We start from the raw sequence: 12,320 nt of genomic DNA, 5'->3' as shown, positions 1-12,320 counted from the left end.
AATAAGATACATTTTCATCTTTATTTACTTCTAAAATTTTTAATCATTTCCTCAAAAAGATTAGACTCTTCTACAAGGAAAAAAAGAAGGAGAAGGAAAAAAGGAAGAGGAGAATATTCCAGGTGCAGGGGGCAGCATGTGCAAAGACCCTGTGGAGGGAGCATGGGAGGTATGAAGGTTAGGGAGGCTGAAGCAGAGTGGGAGGGAAAGAGGAGAACAAGAAGGAGGGGGTGGGCAGAAGCCAGACCCCATATGCCCTGTGGGCCATGTGAAGGAGTCTCTGATCTTTATTTTAAGAGCAATAGGAACCATTAGAGTGTTTTAAACTGGGCAGAGTAAGAGTATCAGGTATCAGAGGTATCCGATGTGCCCTTGACTGATGTCTGGAGCCAGGAAGGAACTTGCGCCAGGTGCTGGGCACGTAGTAGGCACACAGAGCCTGCAGGGTGAGAAACAAGTCCAGGGCAGCTGGCCCTCTGGTACCTCCTCAAAAACACTGACCACTGGGAGGAAAGGTCCTTCCTCTCTGGAGTAGGTGGGAGGATGAGGGGTGGGGTTACGTTTCTCATCCCTTTTAGCTCCTCCTCCTCCCAAGCCTGCAGGTGGGAGTGGAATCCAGGGTGTCTGAGATGGAAGATTTGGTGGTGGTGGTGGTGGTGGCAGCAGCACACTCACTGGGAGACAAACTCAGAGAAGCTGGCAAACCGCTCAAAGTTGCAGGTTCTCCTTTTCTCTTATTTAGTTGGGATTGAGACTTGGGGGCTCCCGGAACTTGGGGTTCAGTAAGTACTTGAGGAGTACACAAATGGATGAGTAACATAGTTTCAGGTACACTTCAGGCCTTTTTTCCCTCCACTCACAGCCCACATACCTTCTGACCGGCAGTGCTCCTACCTGTGTTACGTGCTATATGCCGTGGAGAACGGGCCTTCCCCTCCCCAGGCCTCAGAGTCTCTGTGTGAGAATAGGGAGAAGGAAGGTGAATTAGTTAATGGTCAGCCTGGACTCTTACAGTTCTACAAATCTTGCATCTAGCATTTTTGCAATGGCTCTGACCTTGTTAAGAATTTATTTTCCAAGCTCGGCTGGTAAGTGGGGGGTGAGACCCCCGACTAGTTCTGTTGTTGGTGTCTCCCAACCCAGAGCTTCTGGGCTTTTGCTGCTAGTGGGCCCAACATTCAGCATCCAAGATTTCCTTCCTGCATCTTCACACAGCTCTGCCAACCTCTGGCCTCAGACAGCCGGCTCCTCTTTTGTTTGCCCTCGATGCCTGGTCTGCCCAGCTTGGGGACACCCAGGGCCCAGGATGGTGCTCCAGGGCAGCCTACAGTTCTTCCCTTCAACGGTGACTCATTCAGAGCCGGCAGAGTGACAGCCCTGGGTGCACTCAACGCTCACAGACACAACGCCAGGGAAACAAAAAAAACTCAGGGTGAACACTCAGAAAAGCAGTTTCTTAGCAACTTTACAGCCTTTGTTCATGAGCTACTCGGAATCGAAGTAGTGTGTGATCTCCTGCCAGCTCCCGCCTGGGGGTCGGGGGAAGAGGATGGCAGGTCTGCCTTTGCCAGAGCTGAGAGCTAAGCTCCCTCACCACTGGCCTGTCAGTCAGCCTGGGAAGCGGAGGCCTGAATTCCGGGTTTCTCCGGGTTCTGGCAAAAATCCCTGCTATGGTTTTTCACAGCTGCCACCACAGAATCCCAGGGCTCGGGCATTTAATCAAACATGGATTGAAACATGTACTGTGGGTCCGTGGCGGTTCGCACTGTGTGCCCAGCTCTGTCCTAGGCCCTGGAAACACCCAGGTGCACAAGGGATGGTCTGCGACCTCCATAGCCTAGTGACGAGAACAGATGAGCACCCAGTCAAGTAAAAAGGGAATAAGCTGCCCTGCTTGTAACCATACAGAAAACCCAAACTCCCTGGCCTGGCCCAAAAGGCTCTTCGAGCCGACCCCTCCCTATTTCTCCTCACTCCCAGCCCAGCCCCAGTTCACCACAGTCCAAGGCTTTCTAACCTCCAGCCCCTGCTGTTCCCTTAGCCTGGGATGCCCTTCCCCTGCTCTGTATCTTCTTTTCATCCTTTAGGTCTCAGCTCCACTGTCACCTCCCCCAAGAGGCTTTCTGAGCACTCTATTAAGAATTGACCACCTCCCCCACATCGTTCTCTATCGTTCTCAGCACCGCGTGGCTTCCCTCATGGCATTTATCCTGATAGATGGTGGATTCCCATGATTCGTAGTAGTTATATTCTACAGTCACCATGAACACTGAGTTAGTGGATACCAAATCATTGCTCCTACGGGAATTACAGGGTTCTGTTCCTGCAAGCCTCTGATCACAACATTTTTATCAAGTGGTCAATATATAACCTTATTCTATATGCATTTCTGTTTAGAGACTCCTTATTTAATGGTTATCTTTGATTCATTAACATTAAACTCATGGCCAACAGCACTATAACTCACTCCCGAATGGAGCTTATCTAACCAACACATATATTTTCTCAGTAAGGCACATCACAGCCTTCTTGAGCTCAGGAACATTAGACAGCACTTTAGCACTATATTTGAGGACCATTTAAACCAAAATCACCAAACAAAAAGACACAAAAATATGAAAAACCTGTCACTTAAATAGAACACCAAATGGACACTTGTTTACATTATGAGAGCTGAAACAAGAAGGCAGATGTCCCCATGTTCAACCCTGGCTGGGAATGTGCATGTCTTAGTCAGTATGGGCTGGTAATAACAAAATACCATTACCTGGCATTATAAACACCAGAAATTTATTTCTCAGAGTTCTGGAAGCTGGAAGTCCAAGATCAAGGTTCCAGCAGAGTCAGTGTGTGGTAAGCTCTGGCTTCCTGGTTCATAGACAGCTGTTTTTTCAGTGTCCGCGCATGGTGGAAGGGAGGAGGGAGCTCTCCAGAGCTTCTTTTATAATGGCACTAGTCCCATTCATTAGGGCTCCACCCTCAGGAACTGATAACCTACCAGTGGCCACATATGCCTTCACGTAGGAACAGAGGGAGGCCAGTCTGTCGCAGTGCGTGTTGGACAGCTCAAATTTTCTTCCCCAGTCCGCGCATGCGTATGCCCTCAAGTGATGTAAGTGTTGATTTTGAGGTTATAAATAAATTTTGGTGCGTAGTTGAATTCGTAAATACAGAATCCGTTAATGACTATGATAATGGAATCCACGAATAATGCATAATTATTTTATTCATTCATTGGTTTACTTGTTTGATGTCTTCTTCCTCCACTTGACTTCAGGAGGTCAGGGCAGTGACTGTATCATCCACCATTTTATCCCCAGCTCTTAACAGAACTGATTTGGACCTCTTAAATTGTTGAGCTGCTGATCAACCAACCAAACTAGAACTGAACTCTGGAATTTTAGTTTTGTGAGATTTATTAATAATCCTATTATTTACGTCACTATTATTTACATATTTAGTTATGGCCAAAATAAAACCACTTTCCAGGGCTGACCAAACTCACAAAAGACTGATTTATGAACCAAAAGGTATTAATTTTTTATGGGCATTAGAATTTTCCAGTGACACAAATAATTTTGGGCAGCCTCCTAGTATCAGCTGAATTATTCCTTAGGAGAAATTTTCTTGATTATCTGGCATTAAAGAAATGGGAAGTATAGAGGGTTGAGAGACCATTTGCCTTCCCCATGACACAGTATATACAGTCCTCTACTTCCATACATTATTTGTTTCTGAAAATAGGATCTAGAAGGCCCCATGTGGCTTTAAGGCCTCAGGTTCCCCGTCCCTGCTTGGCAATTCCTCCTACTTCTTCAGCACTTGGCAAACACTAATCTACTTTCTGTCACTATGGTTTGCCTTTTCTAGACATTTTGCATAAATGGAATCATGCAAAATGTGGTCTTTTGTAACTGACTGCTTTCGTTTAGCATAATATTTTCAGAGTTCGTTCATGTTGTAGCACATGTTAGTACTTCATTCATTTTTATTGCCAACTAATATTTCATTGTGTGAATATACCACATTTTGTTCATCCATTTATTAGTTGACTAACATTTGGGTTGTTTCCACTTTTGGCTATTGTGAATAATGCTGCTATTAACATTCATATCTGTGTGGGTGAATGGTGTCATTTCTCTTGGGTAGATATCTAAGAGTAGAATTTCTGGGTAATATAGTAACTGTTTAAAATTTTGAGGAACTGCTAAACTGTTTTTCAAGGTGGCTTATTATTTTATTTTCCTACCAGCAATGTCTGTGGGTTTCAATTGCTTCACATCCTCATCAACACTTATTATTGTCTGTCTTATTGGCTATATCCATCCTGGTAGGTGCGAAGTATCATCTCCTTGTGGTTTTCATTTGCATTTCCCCAATGTTAGTGATGTTGAGTATCTTTTCATGAGTTTATTAGCCATCTGCTTATCTCTTTGTAGAAATGTCTATTCATATCCTTTGCCCACTTTTTAATTGGGTTATTTGTCTCTATATTATTGAGTTGTAAGAGTTCTATACATATTCTGAATATAAGTCCTTTATCAGATATATGATTCGCAAACATTGTCTCCCATTCTGTGGGTTGTCTTTTCACTTGCTTGATATATGCATACTTTTCATCACTACTATTGGTACTTTCATCTTTCCATTTACACAACTTTATAAATTGAAGATAACAGGCTATAAAATAATCAAGTACTTTTCTGGTCATTGCTGGGCAAATGGATCTGAAGACTGCCTCTGTGGAAACTGGACAATTGCTTGATATGCAGTATCATGTCTCCTCTAACATGCAGAAATCTGAATTCAGGGTACAATGGAAGTTTAGGGACATCATCATATAATGTATGAAATAATAACTCCCACTTATTGAGTACTTACTATGTGCAAGACACTGTGCCAAGCGCTTTGCATTATCACATTTGATCTTCACAACAGCACTATTAGAGAAGTACTGCTATCATCCTATGTTACAGATGAAGAAAACAGAGACTCATGGAGTTTAAAAGTTAGTTGTCAGTGGTCCTACGGCTAGCAAGTGGCAGAACTGGGACTTCAGCCAAGTGCTATTGAGTCCAGAGCCCTCACTCTTATCCACAATGCCAGCAGCTATGATGCCTGTCAAGTGCCAGACTGCAGACCAGCGCCAGAGCCGGAGGAAGATTTCCAGGTCCTCAGGGGAATGAGGAAAACAAAGACAATGTTGCAGGGTTTTTTTTAAAGCAAAATTAATTCCATTTAAGTGACTGTCCTGTATTCTGAGACTCTTCCTACTTTTTTGGTATTCCATATTCCCTTTTTAAAATAACAGTGCTAGGAGGTGGTATTTTTGATACTATTATAAAAGAAATATAGGCACATAGTAAAAAATCCAAATAGGAAAAAGGATTGTAAAATCAAAATTCTTCCTACCTTTCCTCTCTTGACCCACAGTTCCTACCTAGGGGCAACCATAGTTACTAGTTTCTTGTGTATCCTTAGGGTGTGTGTGTGTGTGTGTGTGTGTGTGTGTGTGTGTCTGTGTATAAAATTTTTACAAAATAAAAATGGAATTACATGCTACATACTATTTTGTTTCATACTATTTTTTACTTAGTAAATATCTTGGTATAACTGAGTTTATTTAAACTGACTTATTGAAAAAATGTTTACTGAGTCCCTACTCTATTAAATAGACACCAGAATTGGTGAATTAGTGTTCTACACACTGGAACTACAGCAACAAGACAGACATAGTTTCTCCTTCGGGGAGCTTATATTTTAATGGGAGGAACAGTCATAGAACAACAAAATGAACAGAATAACTGCATATTGTGATGAACACTAATAGGAAAAGACACTAGATAGAGAATAGTGGTGGGTGGGGGTGGGGAAGACCAATTTCTTTTAATCAGAGAAGGCTCTTTGGGGAGGTGATGTTTAAATTAAGACCTGAAGGCTGGAGCCAGCCATGGGAGGAGCTGGAGGAACAGCATTTCAGGCAAAGGGAACTACAAATGCAAAGACCTTGAGCTAAGAAGGAGGTTGGTTTATTTGTGGAGCTTATGGAAGAATCACAGAGCTGAGGCTTGGAGGACTGGGCAGAAAGCTGCAGGGAGCACTGCTGGAAAGCACTGGAAAGCTGATGGGGGCTTTAAGGAGGGTGTAGCATGGTCTGGTTTCTGTAGAGCTCACTGGGTAGAGTGGTTTAGGGACCAATTTGGAGGCCTATATGCTGTAGGCAAAACATGGTGGTGGCCTAGGCTGGACTGCTGGCTGTGGGAAATGAAGCAAAAGGGACAGATTCCACCCATCTTTTGGAGGTAGAAGAAAGTGGCTCCAATGGTGGGTCAGCTCAGAGTGCGGTGAGAGGAAGGGAGAATCCAGAGTGGTCCAGGAGGCACAGTTCATGGAGCATGGATTCAGAGTCAGAGAAGGTTTCCACATGAACATCTCGGTCTGGAGCATCCCAAGCAAAGAGCTGAAATGTTGCATTCTGGAGTTCAAAGGAGAGGTCTCAGCTTGAACTACACAGATGGACATTTTGCCCTTTTACTTTCTGCCATGTGAAAATATAGGATTAGTCCCCTCTGAAGGATGCTAGTCCCCTCTGAAGGACACAGCAACAAGACACCACCTTGGAAGTAGAGAGTCTGGGCCCTCACCAGACACCAAACCTGCTAGAGCCTTGATCCTAGACTTCCAGCCTCCAGAACTATGAGAAATATATTTCTGTTCTCTATAAATTAAAAAACAAAAACATAAAGTTGGGAGTCATTGACCTGTGATTTTAAATATTTGAGGGTACATTTGGGTATCAAAAGGAATGTTATAGTCACTGACTCAGGTTGCCCATTATGGGCTGGGTGTAGTGGCTCATGCCTGTAATCCTAGCACTTTGGGAAGCCAGGAGTTCAAGATCAGCCTGAGCAACACAGAGAGGCCCTGTCTCTACCAAAAACACAAAAATTAGCCGGGTATGATGGCATGCACCTGTAGTCCTAACTACTGCCTAGGCTCAGGCTGGAGGATTGCTTGAACCCAGGAGTTCCAGGCTACAGTGAGCTATGATGACACCACTGTACTCTAGCCTGGGTGACACAGAAAGATCTTGTCTAAAAAAAAAAAAATGCTGCCCATTCTAAAACCTAGCTTTTCTTAAAGGCTTTAAGTTCAATTTACAAATCTTTGTTATTCCATTTAAATCTAGTAATTTTTCATATAACAATAAGAACAATCACTTTCACTTATTCTTTGATTACTGTTGCATTAATTCTTAAGTTTAGTAGATTCAATCCTCCTTAACATTTAATAGACTTACCACCTTAATCAAATTTCCTTAGACATTTCAAACTACAATTATGATTTAATATGCCTGATTTTCTCAAACATTTTAAATGCCCAACAAAGCAGACTTACAAATCTAGAAAACAAAATCTTTCTAAGCACTTAAGCAACTGTTGTAAATTAATTACCTAAACTTATAAATGTAGCAAATCAGATTCTCTTGGCTATTTCAAGAACCTTAAATCTTGCTTACATAAAGCAGAACAAGGATCACAGAAGCATCTATGCTGTACTCATTTCTTTGTTATATTTCCTTTCTAGAGTTACAGATTTACTCCCCCGACAAAGAGTTCAGAATTTTTTTCCCAAATATTGCTAATGGCAACCAATGTATTTCACTTTCAAATCTGTCATTTTGCCCACGAGTTTTCAGATATTTACTGACAGGGGACATTAGCATATGATGGTTGTGAAGACACATGATACATCCAGAGAGTGGGTATACAGAGAACAGAGTTGTGTTCAGCACACGGCCCTGAAGGCCAATACCTAGACTTGGGGTAAAGCGTGTGGGGCCAGAGGGAACTGCCTTAACTCTGCCAAATAAAACGCATGTAGGAGGAAGGGGCAGAACAAGATGGCCCAATAGAAACCTCCCACAATCGTCCCTCTGCTCAAACACCAAATTCAACAACTATCCACATAAGAAAGTACCTTCAAAAGAACTGAAAATCAGCTTAGTAAATCTGTTAAATGAAACATTAAAAAAAAAAAAATGTGTAACCCCTTATTGGTCTCTTAATTTGGGGGAAGGGAGATTTTACAGATCATCCCAGCAAATTCTACCTCTCTATACCTCTCCAGGCCTAATAGCCACTAATCACTGTGTGTGCTTGGGCTTGTTGCCCAACCTTGCTGAACTCAGATCCCATAGGCTTAAATAAGGGTTGGATTCCTAGGTCTCTTTCTAAGTCAGGCAGCATTGTAAGCAAAAGAATGGATATAAGAAGATACATGTGTTTGGAAGAAAGTGAGTTGGCCAATTAGGCTAAAAGGGATAATTGCTTCCAATGAAGACCTGTTTACATGCTTTAACCTTTAAAGCAGTGTGTCTTAACCTGTAGCGTGCATTAAAAATCATCTGTAGATGAAAATGTAGATTTCTGAGCCTTATAGTCTTCCCACCAAGATTTTATTTAGTAGGTCTGGAATGGGGCCTAGAAATTTATAAAAAAAAAAATTTTTTTTTAAGTTCCCACGTGATTGTGACATAGAACGAGGTTTGACCATAGGAACCTGGACATCTTAACTTTGAAGACTTGTGTGATACACTTTCTATTGGAGACAGTTGCGATTCCTGCCATGCAAACTACAGAGAACATTGTTAAGATTGGGAAACTTGAGAGATGGCAAAGTGCGGAGGCTGAAGTGGTCCCCAGGTCAAAAACTGCAGGTCTTTGCAGCCTTGATTAGTCAGGGTTCTCCAGAGAAACAGAACCAAAATTAACTAACACACATCCCCAGAATTTAGGAGATGGGAAATTCTAAAAAAAGCTGTGGCAGAGAGGGCAGAGTTATGTCCCGAATACACTTTCCACCCAGTCCCCTGAGGAACAGAACCCTTTGTTTTTTACCTGCACATACAGCCACCAGTAATAAAGACTACGTTTCCCAGCCCTCTTGCCAAATTCTGGCCAAAGAGATATAAGTGGGAGGTTCATGTACAACTTCTGGGAAGAGTTCTTAAAGAGCAAGGCTGAGCCCTCCCTCTCCCCTTCCTCCTTCCTCCTGCCTAGCACAACCCCAACAGATAGAGCCCAGTAGCCATCTTGGCCAATGAGGCAACCTTGGGGATGGAAGCCATTCAGGGCAGAGCAACAAAATAGAAGCAATGGTCCCAGATACTCTGGAAAACTATGTGACCACCTCTAGGATTCCTGAAGGTGAGAGAAATTTCAGGGTTTTCTGTTACTTGCCAAACCTAATTGTGACTGATTTAGCCAATAATAATATCTAATACTTACTGAGCACCTAATATGTGCCAGGCTCTGTTAAGTAGGGGTAAGGGTATGCAGGTGGCATGGACCAATGAGGATAAAGAGTAGAAACCACAACAGCAGGGAAATGATGGTTTAGGGACTGTTCCTCAGCCGGGCATGCACAGAGGAATGGAGAACCTGTCTGTGGGTAACCTTTCTTTATTAGCATAATAAAACTCACAATCTGTAGTTCCAGACATGACAGTTCCAGAACCAGCCCAGCCATACAAGGACAGAAAATGGGAGGGTACATGATTCTGGGAATCTCCACCCACTTCCCCAAAAAGACATGAATATTCCACCCCCCATTTAGCATATTATTAGGGATTAGCATGAAGAACAGACTCTTACCCTGGGTGATGCCATTCCTTATTGGGGCAGTCTGCTCTCTACTGACTTCGGAGTGTACTATATTTACTATACTCTGTCTTTAAACTCAGAGTTTTTCCACTCACAGGGACAGACCTATTTCTCTCTCTGGAACTTACTTTAGCTTTGCAATAAAAGCTGCTTGGGTGGAAGTTCTTCGTGTCTGTCATCACTCCGTAGCACAAGCCCTGCTTATGATATTTCCATGCAAGGAGCCAAAGAACCGGGACATCTCCCTCTCTCAAAACCAATCCTGACAGCACTGTTATAAATGGTTTATATCTATTAACTCGGATAATCTTCACAACAATCCTAAGAGAGAGGTCACCATCATTCCCATTTTACAGATGAGGCAACTGAGGCACAGCAAGGCTATGTAATCTTCCCAAGGTCCCCAGGCTAGTAAGTGGCAGAGCCAGGATTCCAGCACAGGCTGACTAGATCTAGAGTCAGTGCTCCCATCCACTATGCTGTACTGCCTCCTGATTCTAGAGGTCAACTCATCCATCATCCATCTATCCATCCATTCAACAAATACTAATCAAGAGCCTGGGCACTGAAAACTTTATGATGAGCCACATAGACAATTCCCTGTCCTTACAGAGCTTCCAGTCACAGAACAAGCAAGATATTTACAGGTACCTTACAGAACCCAAGGACAACAAGCTCAACCACCAGTCCCTGGGGAGCACCAGAGGCAGGACCCACCATTAGTGCCTCTGCTCGAACCACTCCCAGCATCCATCTCTCAGTACCAACTGACACATTTGCTGAAGAGAAACTGACCAGCGCAGTTTGAGCCATATGCCTAACCCAACATCTGTCTACTACAATCAGGGGATGCTCATGGATTAGAGACCCAGTTCCTGTCATCTGTCCCAGAGAAGGGCGGTCATTGGAAATCACTCTCAGAGCCGTCTGCCACATCCTCCAAAAAGGGCAAAGAGGAGAGCAGAGGGGCGGGAAGAGCTTTTCTAGGACTGTGACTGTTCAGCAGAGGGGTCCAACCTTGATTCTTTAAGGCTTGGTGGGGTATAACTTCTCAATTTGGGCCTGATTGGATGGAAGGAGTGAATCGGAGAGCGAGGAGGGCAGAGTAGTCAGGGGTGAGAAAGAGAAAGCATCGGAGAACCTGGTCAAGAGATCAGGAAAAACCTTATAGTTAGGACCACAGTTCCACTTCTGACACTCTGATAAGGTAATAATCCTAAATAATGAAAAGAGTTTTAAGTTTTAAAATATTTATACAGAATCACAAGAAAAGATATCCAACTCTTGGGGAGCAAATGTAACTATGGTAGTAATAATACCAGCTAACATATATAAACCACTTACGATGTGGTTAAGCACAGGTATTGGTATTGTGTTAAGCCATTTCATCAACCTCAAGAAGTGAAATGATTTGCTAATATAACAAGTAAGGAGTGGAGCCCAGATTTGTACCCAGTTCTGACAGCAAAGCCAACTGTCTTAAGCACTACAGCACTTGGAGTGTGATGGAGACAATACAAATGGCAACTGTGAAGGCGACATAATAACATGAGGAAAGTTCATGACAAAGCATTCCTTGAAGAAAGACACAAAGTTACACACAAAGAATGGTTAAAGGCATGAGCCCCTCTCTCTCTCTCTCTCTCTCTCTCTCTCTCTCTCTCTCTCTCACACACACACACACACACACACACACACACACAGTACATAGAGGCTGAGGGTATCAGTCTAGGTGTAATCAGGAAAGAGAAACACACAATAATTTGAACAGGAAAATATTAATAAAAGATTTATTGATTATAACAGGGGAGGGACTGCCCAGTAAAAAGAAAAGAGAACTCTAAAGAATACAGGAATAGCAGATATAAGGAGCCGCCACTACCTCAAGGGCTGAGATAGAGTACCCATGGAAAAGGACCCAGTTCCCTTCCAGCTAGGGGAAGCTCGAACTGAAGAAGCTGTGTGCACCACAGTAGCCTAGCACTGAATGCAAATGCAGTTTTGAAAAATACCTAAGTGCAACATATATGTGGGAAATGTAGAGCTTTTATCCATACCAATCAGCTTTGGAACCAATATCACACATTGCCTTATTCAGATGCCCAACTGTTTTCTGTATATACATCCGAGCTCCTTAGTTAGAAGATATTCTTTTAGGGCAAGGATTATGTTTCATTCTCCTCCTATAGCCAACCCTACACTGAGTATACACAATGCGCTCAATAATTTATTTTTGAATATATGAACTTTGAGGGAAGACTCCTATTAAACTGTGCATTTTTTTCCATTAATTTTTTTTCTATTTTTTTCTACTGTAAAAGCAAAAATGTTTATTAAGCAAAATGCAAAGGTGGAACAAAAGGAGAAAAAGACCAACCATATTCCTGCTACCCAGAAATAATCACTATTAGTATTTTGGTGTAGTTCTTATATACAAATAGTTGAGTTTTTCTTTTTTTTTTTTAAACATAGATGTACACACATAGTATCCCACATGCATGCAATTTTATATCCTGCCATTTTTACTTAACATAAAAAAGCATTTTTCCAACTCTTCGTCAAATTTTGTGGAAGAGTTGGTGGTGAATTATTCTGTATACTAATAGAAAATGTTTACACTGATGTTGAAACTAACTTAAATGTTAACTATACAAT

Source organism: Propithecus coquereli, unplaced genomic scaffold (genome assembly GCF_000956105.1).
Source record: "Propithecus coquereli isolate 6110/MARCELLA unplaced genomic scaffold, Pcoq_1.0 Scaffold419, whole genome shotgun sequence".
NCBI classification, from domain to species: Eukaryota; Metazoa; Chordata; class Mammalia; order Primates; family Indriidae; genus Propithecus; species Propithecus coquereli.
This window is presented reverse-complemented; position numbering follows the sequence as displayed.